Source organism: Callithrix jacchus, chromosome 5 (assembly GCF_049354715.1).
Source record: "Callithrix jacchus isolate 240 chromosome 5, calJac240_pri, whole genome shotgun sequence".
Taxonomy (NCBI): domain Eukaryota; kingdom Metazoa; phylum Chordata; class Mammalia; order Primates; family Cebidae; genus Callithrix; species Callithrix jacchus.
The window spans coordinates 84920668-84936467 of NC_133506.1; the positions used below are offsets into that span (position 1 = coordinate 84920668).

At 45.1% G+C, this 15800-nt stretch overlaps 1 protein-coding gene and 1 pseudogene across 46 annotated transcripts in view; one reads left to right on the forward strand and one right to left on the reverse strand.

The window, feature by feature from the left end:
- Positions 1-15800, reverse strand: part of LOC103790533 (leucine-rich repeat-containing protein 37A2) — an 83655-nt gene that overhangs the window by 47213 nt on the left and 20642 nt on the right. For 31 of the 46 annotated variants that reach the window (XM_078373271.1, XM_078373268.1, XM_078373264.1 and 28 more), the window contains 2 exons: positions 9002-9076; positions 8148-8443 (listed from right to left, as the gene is read on the reverse strand). The exons of 4 other annotated variants lie outside the window; for them this stretch is intronic. The gene's annotated coding sequence lies outside the window, so the exon portion shown is untranslated. The remainder of the gene's footprint in view (positions 1-8147; positions 8444-9001; positions 9077-15800) is intronic. 11 more of the 46 variants (XM_078373275.1, XM_078373274.1, XM_078373286.1 and 8 more) reach the window with 1 other exon arrangement.
- LOC100410195 (Y-box-binding protein 3 pseudogene) lies at positions 7138-8480 on the forward strand (annotated as a pseudogene).

Below are 15800 nucleotides of genomic sequence, written 5' to 3' on the forward strand. Positions count from 1 at the left end.
CCGCTTCCATCCGTATACAATACCTCTTCCGGGTTCTGCAGGGGGACGTCAGTGAGATTCGGTCGCGCAGCGTGGAGGACATCTATTGTTTATTGGCAGTCACGAATTGGCTCCTCTGGCCCACTGTCAGGTAGCAATGTGGCGGCGTTTGACATCCATTTTCTGGGGCTCCACGGAGTAGCGACTCTACCACGTGGGGAGCCACTAAGTTTAACTCCTTCCTCAAAGTCAGCTTGTCTGCCTCTTTGATTAATAGGGCTTGTGGTCGCCACCACTCTCAGACAAGCTGGCCGCCCAGAGGCTACGGGTCAAGTCCTTTTGAAAGATAGGGGACTGGCTGGGATTAGGGTCCCAGTGTTTGGGTGGGCACCCCCTTAGCAACGCTCTGTTTTTCATGCACAAACAACTGGAAAGGTCTAGAGCTGTCTGGCAAGGCTAAGGCTGGGGCCGCAGTCAGGGCAGTCTTGAGCTTGTCAAAAGCCCGTTGCTCTACCTCTGTCCATGTCAAGGGCTGATTTCCTCCAGTGCAGGCATACAGGGGCTTGGCTATCTTAGAAAATCCCAAAATTCATAGTCTGCAGTATCCTACAGCCCCAAGGAATTCTCGAACTTCACGTTTCGTGGTGGGGGTGGGTATTTGCAGCACTGCTTGGATTCCTCTGGGTGCCAGTGCCCCGTTGCCTTTCTCTATAATATAGTCCCAGTAAGTAACTCTCAGCTGGCAGAGTTGGGCCTTTTTAGCTGAGACCCAGTACTCTAAAGTCTGTAGGGTCCTTAGTAATGACTGGGTGGTCTCTTTACAGTCATCCTGGGTTTTTGTGGCTAAGAGTAAGTTATAACTCAGCTCAGAAATCAGCAAGGTCTTGGCTCAGCATCTCATCAAACAAAGTGGGGGAATTCTTAAAACTTTGCAGCAGCTTCTCTGCTGGATTTCTGGTTCCCGGGAGGTAACTCAGGTTTCCTGGAGTGCTGTTATCACTGCTTTAGTAACTCCCTTATCTTGCTTGGCCTCTAAGGTGTTCCTATTGCTAAAAACTTTTTGGGCAATTTCTAACAACTGAGCTAAATTTATTCCCTGAAACCCTTCTAATTTTGCAATTTTCTTTTGATGTCTGGGGGAGACTGGGAAACAAAAGCCAGATTTATGGCCCGCTGATTTTTACAGTCGCTACCATGGAGCCGCTCTCCTAACCCCCTCTAACAATTACCGGTGAAAAGTATTCAGAGCCTGGTGACCCCTCAAGGTGTTGGGCCCCCATGTGGGGTCGGGTAGATGAAAAATACTATTTTAGTTTGGTCCTGGCATTTTCTGATCTTCCCCCCGTCCTACATATTGCTTTATGGGCTTCTTGTCTGATTCTACTCCTCTCCTCTGTGGTGAACAAACTCAGTAATAATTGTTGGCAGTTATTCTAAATGGGGTGATAAGTTTGCAGCACAGATTTTAAGAGCCCTGTCAAAGCCTGGGGCTTCTCAGAGAACGGGGGATGTTGAGCTTTCTGACAGAACTTACTCTATTGTAAAATTTTGCTACCGCTTCAAGATCCTCCAGCCTCCCAGCACGACCCCTTCCTGGGGTACTTTCTATTTCAGTAGTTTTCTAACCCTACCCCTCTTGCCATTTTAGTGGTTCCCCAGCCTTCACAGGAACTATTAAACTCAGCACTTCCCCAGCCCCTCCCCTCTTGCACAGCCCCTCATAGTGGAGGTATCTGCCGGCTTGCAGGCCATAAAAATTCCTTTTGCCAGGCCACAGGTGCTGCATGTCAATGTTGGGTGCAGCCCAGTAGATTTTTCCTTGCTTTTTATAAAGCTTGTGCCAGCACTTGGTGTTTTGACCTTCTCTTTAATTTCTATCACCTTTCAGTTATATAAGTCACCTGACAAGAAGTGAACAAAGAATGGGTGACCCCAATTGTTTTCTTCTTGTTGGGGAGCCTCTCGGAGAAGAAGGGCCGCCGGTGAATTTAGGGCCCTGCTTCGAGTGTGGAGAGGAGACAAGGGCTGGTCATTAGTACTATCCAGTAAGGGGTGTTGGGACCCCACCCCCGAGGGCCGAGAATACGGTGGAGGCAACTCTTGGTCTTCGGCAGGGCCTGGAAGAACAGCCAGTGCTGAGGGGCCCCTTTTTTGGGGGGGGTGCCTGCTAGCATAACCTGAAGTCCAGCACACTTTATACATTTTTCAAGCCAAGGAGCGGGTTGCTGGTTCAGCCTCAGCCATTGATCGATGTATGGAAATTGATCAGGGTGGCCTGGGGACCCTGACACGATGTTCCAGACAGCCTGGGTTATCTTGGGGTAGTATGTCCCCGTATCTGGCCAGCCTACCCCAAAGACTGGCTACTCTAACTCACAAAGGGTGCGAAGCCTCTGTGGGGTTAGTTTAACACCATACTGGCCAGAGAACCCTAATTTAAAGTTTTCCGTCATGCATCGGAGGTGGGTGTATGGTCAGGACTGTGATGAGCCCATTTGGTCGTTTTCTTTCAGTTTTAAATTTTCCCCTGAGAGATTTTACTAGTTTAAGACTGGCCTTATTGAGGACTTGAACTTACAATATTGCAGCTTGGGGCTCCCCCCGCTCCACCTTAACTGTTGTGTTAATAAATAATTTGCACTACAAAGAGTTAGAAAGCTGTTCTTAAAGCTAGTTTTTACATGCAAATGCTACACTGAGACAACGTGGCCTGCCTGAAAGCCAGGTGGGGCGGGCAGCCGGCAGAGAAGGGAAAAAAAATGCTTTTGGTGTCAGTTTAAACTGAGCTCCAAGCCGCTGGGCCGGCTGCGAGTTCTTCGCCCCTGTAGCTTTTTGTCACTTTTACACAGGGACCCTGAAAAGCATTAAATTCTTGTCTCCCCCCCTTTTTTTTTTCTTCTCCACTCTCTTCTCTGTTTTCTCTCTCTTTCCCTATTTCCTCTCTCTTGCTTTCTTTTCTTTTCCTTTCTCTCAGGACTCTTGCTTACTACCTGTGTCTTTCTTTTTCTGTGGTATAGCCAACTTTGGAAAGCCTCTAATTCAAATTTTGCCCTCTCTAAAGCAGGTTTTAGTAAGGCCTCCCTGTGATACACTACCGGGCACTGCTTATAATAACATTGGACACTTTTCTGGCAGAATAGGCAGTTACCAGTTTTCCATCCCAACCAGACAAAGAGCTCTTATAGACCCTGATCTAGGACTTTGTTTCCTACAACCCCAAAGAAACTACTTCTGAGGTGCTGGGGGCACAACTGCCTTCCCGACATGGACTCAGACCCAGCAGGGACAAAAATAGTCTTTTCCCGGTGGAGGTGGCTGGGAGAATTTACAGGCCACAATGATCATAACAAGGAAGAAAATAAAAACAACTAAAGTTAAGACTATTTGCCACATGGCGGAGAAAGAAAGAATGAGGCCTCAGTGATAGAAGAAAAAGATGAGAAAGAAGAATAGAGTAATCTCTGCAGGGATATAATCAATGAAAGTTCCCTGCATCGTGTATGTCTGCTAGCAGAAGTCTAATAATACTGACAAACTTACAGACGAGACAGGACCACACACAAGAGTGACAAACAAAGGGTGGGAGCCTCCCAGAGGAGACCACTCAGTTGCCTGCCCGGCCACGCCCCCAGAGGGGTATTTCAGGAACGTCTTGACTCAAGGTGCACCTGTATAATCCCCGGGCCTGGTCACCTCAGGATGGAAGTCCGAGTAGGACAGCTCTGAGGTGAGTCACCATTAGGCCTTATGATGCTCCCGTGGAACCATGGGTGGAGGCCCACTCAAATCCCGTAGCTTTCAGCCGTGGGACTACATAGATACTCACACACTCTCTCACTCACACAGAGGCCACGGAAAACAATCGAATGCTGACACCCACTATGCCAGCTACCAGAAGGCTGCCATCCACTATGACAGCCACCAAAAGGCTGGCACCCACTATGCCAGCCACTCGACGCTGATATACCCACTATACCAGCTACCCGATGCGGGTACCCACTGTACCAACTACCAGAAGGCTGCCACCCACTATGACTGCCACCAGAAGCCTCAAGCGACGTCTCGGTGAGGCTTGCCAGGTCAGAGTTGCAGTGACTCGTCAGTCCCCCGACACAGGCCCTTTCCCTTGAACCGGTTCCCAGATTCCAAACCAACCGACCTCCGGAGGCTTTTAGGACCCTGAAGAATTTTGGGCGAATGTCGGCCGGGTGGGTGCTCCTCCGCAGTGGCACTCCGGGGGCCCTGAGACAGCTCAGGGGGCGCCTCCCCTAGAGGCTTCCGAGGTGGGAGCGGCCACTCGGGTGAGACTCTGAAATGGCTTTTGTCTGGTGATGAAAAATAAGATCTCGCTGGGGCCTCCAAAATGTTGCATTGAACTTAGCACAGAAAGTCAACACCAGAAAAAAAGTATACCAAATTGCAGGGTTTATTGCCAGCGACCACGGAGGACTCACGTCTCTCCAACCAGTGGCAGAGAAAGAAGAGTGACAAGACCTTTTTATACCCACAAAACCACCTTGGGAGTGGGGACGAGGAACAGAGATGGGAATGAAAGCTGTCAATCAACTCCTAGGCTGAGAGGGGTGAGGGGGCTCCAGATATTCCAAGGCCAGGGGACTTTTGTCATTCCGATTGCCACTTAAGTGGTTTACAGAGGTCAAGGTAAACATTAGTTTATACATTATTTGGACAGGTGTGGGGTCCATATAATTTTAGGTTACTTGGCGCCAGGATGGAATTATCTGGGGGTGCTTACTTTGGTAAACAAAGGCCAGCAATTCTGGCAGTTACAGATAAGAGAAAGTATGCAGCTTGTCCTCTCTTTACATTTTGCAAGGTAATCTTAGTAGTTTACAGAAGCCATGGCTAGCAGTCATTGTGAGGAGAATGGAAACAGTTTTCCCATTTTAAAATGGCATTGTACTGGTTCTAATTCTAGGCCAGCTATATCACAGACTCATGAGTAGTGAGGACTACAGGCACATGCCACCATGCCTGGCTAAGTTTTAAGAAATATTTTGTAGCGACGAAACCTGAACCCTATGTTGCCCAGGCTGGTTTCAAACTCCTAGGCTCATGCAACCCTCCCACCTTGGAATTCCACAGTGCTGAGATTACAGGTGTGATCCATCATGCCTGGCCTTGTAACTTGTGTTACTACTCAAAAAATATAATAATTTTAGAAAAGGCCCAAAGAAGGGAAGACTGAAAGCAGAGTAGGGTTGGGGGTATTTCTTTGGTTTTATTTATGTATACCTCCTTCCCAGTCTTGTTTCAGTTAGGAAATAAATGATGAATACAGCTGGGTGAGTCCTACGTTACATAAGTCTCAACTATGTTTAGACTACATTTTATGACTAAAGGAAAATTAGACTTTTTAAAAAAATCTTTTTCTTTTTTTTTTTTGAGATGGAGTCTCGCTCGCTCTGTCTCCTGGCCTGGAATGCAGTGGCTTGACCTCAGCTCACCGAAACCTCTACCTCCTGGGTTCAAGCGATTCTCCTGCCTCAGCCTCCTGAGTAGCTGGGATTACAGGCATGCGCCACCACACTCAGCTACTTCTTGTATTTTTAGTAGTGACAGGTTTTTGCCATGTTGGCCGGGCTGGTCTTGAACTCTTGAACTCAGGTGATCCACCCACCTGAGCCTCCCAAAATGCTGGGATTACAATGGTGTGAGCCACTGTGCCCAGCCCCTATTTTTACTTTTATACAGTATTTTTACTACACCTTTTCCATGTTTACATACACAAACACTTGCCATTGAGTTACAATTACCTTCAGTATTCAGTACAGTAACATACAGTACAGATTTGTAGCCTAGGGGTCATAGGCCATACCATATAGCCTAGGTGTGCTGTAGGCTATACCATCTAGGTTTGTGTAAGTAAATGCTATGATGTTAGCACAATGATGAAATCACCTAGTGACACATTTCTCAAGCTCCTCCTCACATGGCAAGCAATGCATGACTGCATATAAAAGCTCTTAAATAGGGATTACGTTTCTAAATTAATCTCCAAAAGAAAACAGTCATTATTTACTATATATGGAATTTTTTTTTTTTTTTTAAAGGAGCAAAAGTCTTTCATTTCAGTGGGAACTTAATTTGGGGCTAGGGTGTTTTATTTAACTTTCTTCCCAAAGTTGCAAAGTGTTTTGAAGTTTTTCCCTGTAAAATACTTATTTTAACTCAATTTAAATAAAACCCACCAAGGAAACTTCAAGATTTAAGAAGTCTAGCTTCTGGCCGGGCGCAGTGGCTCACGCCTATAATCCCAGCACTTTGGGAGGCCGAGGCGGGTGGATCACGAGGTCAAGAGATCGAGATCATCCTGGTCAACAAGGTGAAACCCCGTCTCTACTAAAAATACAAATATTAGCTGGGCATGGTGGTGCGCGCCTGTCGTCCCAGCTACTCGGGAGGCTGAGGCAGGAGAATTGCTCCAACCCAGAAGGCGGAGGTTGCAGTGAGCCTCGATCATGCCATTGCACTCCAGTCTGGGTAACAACAGCAAAACTCCATCTCAAAAAAAAAAGAAGTCTAGCTTCCTGTGAAATGTGAGAGGAAGTCAGCACTGATATCAGAAATACAATTATGATAGGTCCATCCAAATGAGGTGATTCTTGGAATCCCTTCAGTTTTCTTTTTCACTCGGATCCCTTCCATTTTCAATTTAATTTTTTTGAGATGGAGTTTCCCTCTTGTTGCACTCCAGGCAGGGAGTGCAATGGCGTGATCTTGGCTCACTGCAACCTCCGCCTCCCGGGTTCAAGTGATTGTGCTGCCTCAGCCTCCTGAGAAGGTGGGATTACAGGCATGCACCACCACGCCCGGCTAATTTTGTACTTTTAGTAGAGACAGAGTCTCACCAAGTTCGTCAGGCTGGTCTCGACCTCCTGATCTCAGTGAGCCGCCCACCTCAGCCTCCCAAAATTCGGGGATTACAGGTGTGAGCCACGGGTCCCAACCCCACTTCAATTTTAAAACCATCGCTATGCACCATATGCTTATGCCAGACACTGGAATAAGATGAAGCACCTTCGGCAGTAAGATCGAGCGAGGAGCCCAAGAGCAAGCGCGCAGCCTGAAGCTCGAGTTGCCTCCTCCGCGAGACCCCACCTCGGCCGCTGCCACCTGCGTCACGGGATCTGCCCCAGCCTCCTCAAGTCGCTTCCGCCGTGAGACCCCACGTCGGCCGCCGCCACCTGTGCCATGAGATCTGCCCTGGCCTCCCCGAGAGCAAGCCCCGGCCACTGCGACCACCAGCCACGCTAATCGCTGACCAACCGCTACCGAGGCACGGGAGGAGAGCGGAGAAGGAGGCATGAGCCAGGCGGGCGAGGCCACCACCACCACCACCACCACCCTCCCACAGGCTCTGGTGGAGGGGGCCACCGCGGCTCCCCAGGACCCCGCGCCCAAGAGCCCTGCGGGCAGCGGTGTGCCCCAGGCTGCGGCCACAGGTGTCGGCTGCCCTTGTCACAGGAAACCCCTGTGGGGACGTGGCCGCCACCTCTTTAGCCACCGCCACCGGCAGCGAAGATGCGGTGAAAAAAGTTCTCACCACCAAAGTCCTTTGCAATGTCAAATGGTTCAACATCAGAAATGGATACGGATTTATAAATCGAAATGTCACCAAAGAAGATGTATTTGTACATCAGACTGCCATCAAGAAAAATAACCCACGGAAATATCTGCGCAGTGTAGGAGATGGAGAAACTGTAGAGTTTGATGTGGTTGAAGGAAAGAAGGGGGCAGAAGCAGCCAGTGTGACTGGCCCGGATGGATGTCCCGTGGAAGGGAGTCGTTACGCTGCTGATCGGCGCCTTTACAGACATGGCTGCTATGGAAGGCGCCGTGGCCCTCCCCAAAATTACACTGGGGAGGAGGAAGAGAGCAGCGGCAGTGAAAATTCTGACCCCCCCCCCCGCCCCGCCACTGATAGGCAGTTCTCGGGGGCCCAGAATCAGCTGCACCACCCCTAGTATCGCCCTCAGTACCGGCAACGGCGGTTCCCGCCTTATCATATGGGACAGACCTGTGACCGTTTCTCACGGGTCTGACCCCATCCCAACAGAATACAGGCTGGTGAGATTGGAGAGATGAAGGATGGCGTCCCAGAGGGAGCACAACTTAAGGGACCGGTTCATCGAAATCCAACTTACCGCCCAAGGTACCGTAGCAGGGGACCTCCTCGCCCATGACCTGCCCCAGCAGTTGGAGAGGCTGAAGATAGAGAATCAGCAAGCCTCCAGTGTTCCAAACCAGCCGTCTGTTCGTTGTAAATACCGGCATCCCTACAATTACTGGCGTCGCCCACGTCCTCCTAACGCTCCTTCACAAGATGGCAAAGAGGCCAAGGCAGGTGAGGCACCAACTGAGAGCCCTGCTCCGGCCACCAAGCAGAGCAGTGCTGAGTAACACCAGGTTCCCCAGACACCTTCACCATCGGCAGGGTGACCTAATGAATTAATGACGATTCAGAAATAAAGGAAAAAGCAGCCCACGACCTTACCAACACCAAAGAAGCATCTAAGCAATAAAGTGGAAGACTAACGAAGATTTGGACATTGCAATGTTTACTGTTCTTCTTCTTCTTTTTGAGACCGAGTTTCACTCTGGTTACCCAGGCTGGAGTGCAATGGCTTGATCTCGGCTCACCGCAACTTTCGCAGCCTGGGTTCAGGCAATTCTCCTGCCTCAGCCTCCTGAGTAGCTGGGATTACAGGCATGCGCCACTGTGCCCAGCTAATTTTTTAACTTGCTACCTTCAACATGTATCAATATGGGCCAAAAAGATATTTTTTCATCAAAATTCTAATGTGTTTCTAGATTTTTTTGGACTGATTTCCCAACGTATTAAATATCAGATTATATCTCAAACTCTATTTGGCATGCAAGAAAACAACTCTAAACTGTACTACTGGTACAGTAAGTTTAACTTCATTCACATCAAGTATCACACGAATGCTACCTAACTAACTGGCTAAGACCTGAAATTAAGCACTGATTATCTTACCAATTCTATAGGCTTGTCAAGTGACATTTGTTCAATTTCCAAGTGTCCTTCCTCATACTGATCAAAGTGATTACCCTGAAAAAAGATGATTACAGTTATTTTTCAAAAACAGTAAGTCAAATTTATTAACAGCCTAACCAAACTCAGGGTTATTTTAAACTTTTCTTTATTATTGTTATTATTATTTTTACCTAAAAGGACACTGCAATAATTCTTTTTCAGTAGGCAATCAAAACCACACCACACAGTCGGGCGAGGTGGCTCACACCTGTAATCCCAGCACTTTGGGAGGCCAAGGCGGGCAAATCACGAGATCAGGGGCTCAAGACAAGCCCAACCAACATGGTGAAACCCTGCCTCTACTAAAAATACAAAAATTAGCCGGGTGTGGTGTCACGCGCCTGTAATCCCACCTACTCAGGAGGCTGAGTCAGGAGAATCACTTGAACCTGGGAGGTTGAGGTTACAGCGAGCTGAAATCGGGCCACTGCACTCTAGTCTGGGTGACAGAGTGAGACTTGGTCCCCTACCCCCAAAAAAGAAAAAAAATTATAAAAATGTATTAGGACTGGGCACAGTGGCTCACGCCTGTAATCCTAGCACTTTGGGAGCCTAAGACAGAAAGATCACTTGAGCACAAGAGTTCAAGACCAGCATGGGGAATACAGTGAGACCCTGTTTCTACAAAAAAAAATTTTTTTTAATTAGCCACACATTGTGGTTGAGCCTGTAGACCCAGCTACTCAGGAGGCTGAGGTGGGAGGATCACTTAAGACCAGGAGTTTGAGGCTGCAGTAAGCCATGATCAAGCCTCTGCACTCCAAGCCTGGTGACAGAATGAGCCCCTATTTCAAACACAACAAAATACAGCTTATTAGGAATCTAGGCCTAGTAATATGAACTTTTATTCTCCTAACAAGTGTTGAAATTGTAAACTAAAACACTATTAACCGTTTGGGACACCAACTCTTTTGGCCTGACTACATTAGGAAGACGACACAATCTTATAAACAAAGAACCATGCTGTTTTGCCTTTTTTTTTTTTTTTTTCCTGAGACGGAGTCTTACTCTGTCGCCCAAGCTGGAGTGCAGTGGCACGATCTTGGCTAACCACAACCTCTGCCTCCAGGGCTCAAGTGATTGTTGTGCCTCAGCCTCCCAAGTAGCTGGGACTACAAGCATCCACCAGTTCCAGCTAATTTTTTATATTTTAGTAGAGATGGCATTTTGTCACATTGCCCAGGTAGTCTCAAACTCCTGAGCTCAGGCAATCCACCCACCTTGGCCTCCTGAAGTGCTGGGATCACAGGTGTGAGCCACCACGCCCAGCCTGTTTTACTTTTATAAGCAATATTACATTGAGTCTTTAATAATGAAGTAAATAAGTCATAGTATTTTGAAAAATACTGCTCAATCTGATAACATTATTTTAAACTAAAACTGCTGACATTAAACTTTATATCAACTGATACCTCCCAGCTTTTCAAGAAATTAAAAATAAGCTCTTGACAGCTTCCAAAGCAACTATTCCTCAAGATGATCGGCCAAGAGAAATAAACATGCCTGTACAATGCTGTATTTGATCATAATCAAGCAAGGTGTCACCACAACTAAAATAAGGAAAAACAGTTTCGACAAATGATAGTTGCAGACAACTAAGAAATTCCCTCCAATCATAGTTTTCACAGATCTCCCTGCTTCATTATGAAGGAATAGCTCATAATTTGGTTTTAAATCAAAATATCAACTTTCTGGTTCCCTTCTTGTCATAAAGTATAGGGCATGAGGACTTGTGAGTCCTCATGACCTAAATCCACAATGACCTAAATCAAAAGACTAAAGGACTTCGGTCTAGCCCAAATGAATTCAGTGTGTGGAATGATATGACATCTTCAATGTTAACCTAACAAAAAGTTACTCTGCTTTTTCAAGGTAAAATTAAAATTCTAATTGAATAAATAAAATTAAATGATGGGGAGCTCTAACATGTAATTTGCCACATTGTATCATAAATACTAGGTTTCTCTCACTAGACTGAGTCTTTGAGGACAAGAACTGAGTCTTGTTTATCTCTTACAAACCTAATACTTAATATGGCAGCCAAACACTAGGGATCAATTAGGTGCTAAAATGGTGTGGCAGTAATGAACAAGTTCTAGAACAAGATGGCGGTGGTGATGGTCATATAATATTGTTAATGTATTTAATGCCACTGAACTGTACACTTCTATTAAGAGAAGGGGTCTCGCTATGTTGCCCAGGCTGCCTTCAAAGTCCTGGGCTCAAGGAGCGCAGCATCAGCCTCTTGACCAGCTGGAACTACAGGCGCCACACCACTACACGTGGCTTGAACCATATACTTTAAAATAGTTAAAGTGATCAACTTTATGTTACATGTATTTTACTGCAATAAAAATAATAAAAATAAAATTGATTGGCAAAGTCTATCCAAATAAAGAAAGGGGAAATAAAGGAGAAAAATGGAATAGCAAGGGACAAGAGTACATTTTCCAAAGACAACAAAAGAAGGCACTTAAGAGTAGTCATTTTAGAAATGAAAAAAGGCAGTGACCAACAAATTATTTTAAAAATTTAGGCCGGGCACAATGGCTCACGCTTATAATCCCAGCACTTTGGGGAGGCCAAGGCGGATGGATCACGAGGTCAAGAGATCAAGACCATCCTGGTCAACATGGTGAAACCCCATCTCTACTAAAAAATACAAAAATTAGCTGGGCATGGTAGTGTGCGCCTGTAGTCCCAGCTACGCAGGAGGCTGAGGCAGGAGAATTGCTTGAACTCAGAAGGCGGAGGTTGCGGTGAGCCGAGATTGTGCCATTGCACTCCAGTCTGGGTAACAACAGCGAAACTCCATCTCAAAAAAAAAAAATTTTTTTAAGCAGCTATTAATCCTGAAAGTCTGTCTTATTTTTGTTATGTCTTATTGAGATGGAGTCTTGGTCTGTCGCCCACTCGAGAGCGCAGTGGCACGCTACCAGCTCATAGCAGACTCTGCCTCCCGGATTCAAGGGATTCTCCTGCCTCAGCCTCCTGAATAGCTGGGACTACAAGCACACCCCACCACACCCATCTAATTTTTATATTTTTAGTAGAGACGGGATCTCACCATGTTGGCCAGGCTGGTCTTGAGCTCCTGACCTCAACTGATCCATCCGCCTCGGCCTCACAAAGTGTTGGGATTATAGGCGTGAGTCATGAGGCCCAGCCTCAAAGTCTGTCTTCAATTAACCTCCAAAACATCTGCTTCTTGGCATTTTAATTTATACTGTAACACTTAAAATTTTAAGTTACTTTAAAGGTGTTAATTGCAAAGTACTTCTAAACTAAATCAATAAATAATAAATATCCAAATACTGAGATAAACTCATACCTCATCATATTACAGAACCCCAATGTACAGCCAAATAGCAATTCTTTCACTCTACAGTGAAAGATAAAAAATAAACCAGGCACAGTGGCTCATGCCTGTAATGCCAGCACTTTGGGAGGCTGAAGTAGGAGCACAGTTGGAGGCCAGGTAGTTGGACATCAGCCTGGGCAATATAGCGAGATCTTGTCCATAAAACAAAAAAAATTAGATGGGCATCGTGCCGTGTGCCTGTCATCGTAGTCCTACAGTCCTAGCTACTTGGGAGGCTGAAGCAGGAGGATCACTTCAGCCCAGGGTTTTAAGACTTCAGCGAGTTGACTGAGCCACTGCAATCATGGTTGGCTGACAAACAAGAGTTCCTCCAACCAAAAGTTCCTCCAACCAAAAAAATAAAAATAAGAAAAATAAGAAAACCCTCACCCTAACAACAATAATTGTGTACTACCTTTTTTTTTTTTTTTTTTTTTGAGACGGAGTTTCGCTCTTGTTACCCAGGCTGGAGTGCAATGGCGCGATCTTGGCTCACCGCAACCTCCGCCTTCTGAGTTCAAGCAATTCTCCTGCCTCAGCCTCCTGAGTAGCTGGGATTACAGGCACGTGCCACCGTGCCCAGCTAAATTTTTGTATTTTTAGTAGAGATGGGGTTTCACCATGTTGACCAGGATGGTCTCGATCTCTTGACCTCATCATCCGCCTGCCTCGGCCTCCCAAAGTGCTGGGATTACAGGTGTGAGCCACCACGCCAGGCCCCCCCTTTTTTTTAAGTAATTAAACTTTCAGTCAGTTTGTTTAGAGAGAGTCTCTCTCTGTCACACAGGCTGGAGTGCAGTGGAGCCACCATCGTTTACTGTAACCTTGAACTCCTGGGCTCAAGCAATCCTCCCATCTCAGCCTCCCAAGTAGCTAGAACAACAGGCATGCACCACACTAGCTGGCTATGTTTTTGATTCTGATTTAGGTGGTCTCAAACTCCTGGGTTCAAGTGATCCTCCTGCTTCTGCCTCTCAAAGTTCTAGGATTACAGGCATAAGCCATCAAGCCTGGCCTAGAAGTACTCAACTTAGGACAACTATATGATAGTTTTAAACAAAAAGAGAATTGCCCCAAAATGTATCACTATCAAAGATGATATAAAGCCCAAACACAGATTATTAGAGAACTACCAAGTAATTCTACAAAAAAGAAAATGGGCACCTTCTAGGAAAAACCATTTCGGCTCATATTTGATGCATGAAAAATCACGCAAGTTTTTCCAAACAGATAATGAATCATTAGCAAAATCTTCTTTTAATCTTAGGCTTAAAGTTATTTTGGAAAACCCTTCTGTAGATAAAAAACTGCTGTCAGCAAATGCCAGGTTTCAAATAAGACACTTAGCAGATTTTTAAATACAGTAAGCTAATTAACTTTTCAAATCATTCTGGATCTGTCAGATGCAATACAAATCAGGATTAATAATATAGACAATTCAACAGAGAAATCAGTGTTTTCAATAAATGGTACTAGAACAAGGTGTCCATATGCAAAACAAAAAAAGAGCCTCAATCCAATTAACTCCAAATGCACTGCAGACCTAAATGTAACACTGAAAATGATATATTCTAGAAAAAAAAAAAATGCAGGAGAAAATCTTTGTGGCCACAGGCTAGACAAATATTTTCTTAGAGACAACCCAAAAGCACAATCAAATACGAAATAAAAAAACTGATAAGCTGGACTGGGAGAAAATATTTACAAATCATATTCCTTTTAAAAAAAAAAAATCAGAAGCCAATGAATACTAAACAAATCCATACCTGATTAAAAACTGTATCCAGAAAATACACAGAATTTTCAAAAGAGGGGGGAAAAAACCCTCAATTTTTAAAGTGGGCATAATATTTAAACAGACATTTCCTCAATGATATACAGGTGGCAAGCAAGCACATGAAAATACAATCAAGATCATTAACCATTAAGGAAATACAAACTAGAACCACAAGGAATTACCACCACATGCCTATTAAAATAGTATTTAAAAAAGAAAAATTCGGCCCAGCACGGTGGCTCATGCCTGGTAATTCTAGCACTTTGGGAAGCTGAGGTGGGTGGATCATGAGGTCAGGAGTTCAAGACCAGCCTGGCTAACTCAGTGAAACCCCATGTCTACTAAAAAATACAAAAGTTAGCCAGGTGTGATGGCAGGCACCTGTAATACCAGCTACTTGGGAGGCCAAGGCAGGAGAATCATTTGAACCCGGGCAGCAGATGTTGCAGTGAGCCAAGATTACGCCACTGCACTCTAGCCTGGGCAACAGACTGAGACTTTGTCTCACTTAAAAAAAAAAAAAAAAAAAAAAAGCTAATACCACTTATTTCTTTTTTACTTGTTAGTTTGGAGACACGGTCTCCGGTCTCCCTCAGTTGCCCAGGCTGGAGTGCTATGACAGACACCATCACAGCTCACTCCAGGCTCAACAGTCCTGGGCTTAAGCAATCCACCCACCTCAGGCGCCCGAGTAGCTAGGACTAGAGGTGCACGCCACCACACCAAGCTAATTTTTGTATTTTTCGTAGACATGGGGTTTTGCCATATTGCCCAGGCTGGTCTTGAACTCCTGGGCTCAAATGATCTGCCCACCTTATCCTCCCAAAGTGCTGGGTTTACAGGTGTGAACACTCCTCTGATAAAATTTCAGATGAACAACTTTCATACATTGCTGGTGGGAACATAAAATAGTACAGTCAACTTTGGGAAAATATCTGGAAATTTCCTATAAAGTTAAGCTACACTTTCAGTTGTTTTAATCAGGAGCCAAAAAAAGAAAAAAAATAGTTAAAACACGCACTTACTGCACAACCCAGCAATACTGTCCGTAGGCATTTAACCTAATGAAAACTCACATTCATAAAAACACCTGTCTGTGAATGTTTATAACAACTTTATTTGTACACTAGAAAATATCCAAATGTCTGTCAACTGGGAAATGACCTTCGAAAACTATGGTACCACTCTATACAATGAGATATGACTCAGCTCTAAAAAGAAACAAATTATTCATATAAGTAATAATGGAGATGAATCTCAAATTCATTATGCCAAGTGAAAAGAAGCCATACTCAAAAGCCTTCCATATATAGGACATTCTGGAAAAAGCAAATCTGAAGAAAAGGAAAAGATCAATGATTGTCAGAAGCCATACACTGGTTGTTGTGCTGGCTACACTATGATGCATTTTGTCAATACTCAAATTGTACTTTTCCTTTCACCCTTATGGTGCTGATAAACTGTACATGTAAATGGGTGACTTTCATTGTATCTTAAGTGTGCTTTAATTTTTGAAAAAGGCTAAAATATTTCTCTATCTCCCCTCTAAAAAATGTATTTTTTGAACATTTAAATTCAAATCCTGTTCTGCAGGCAGACTG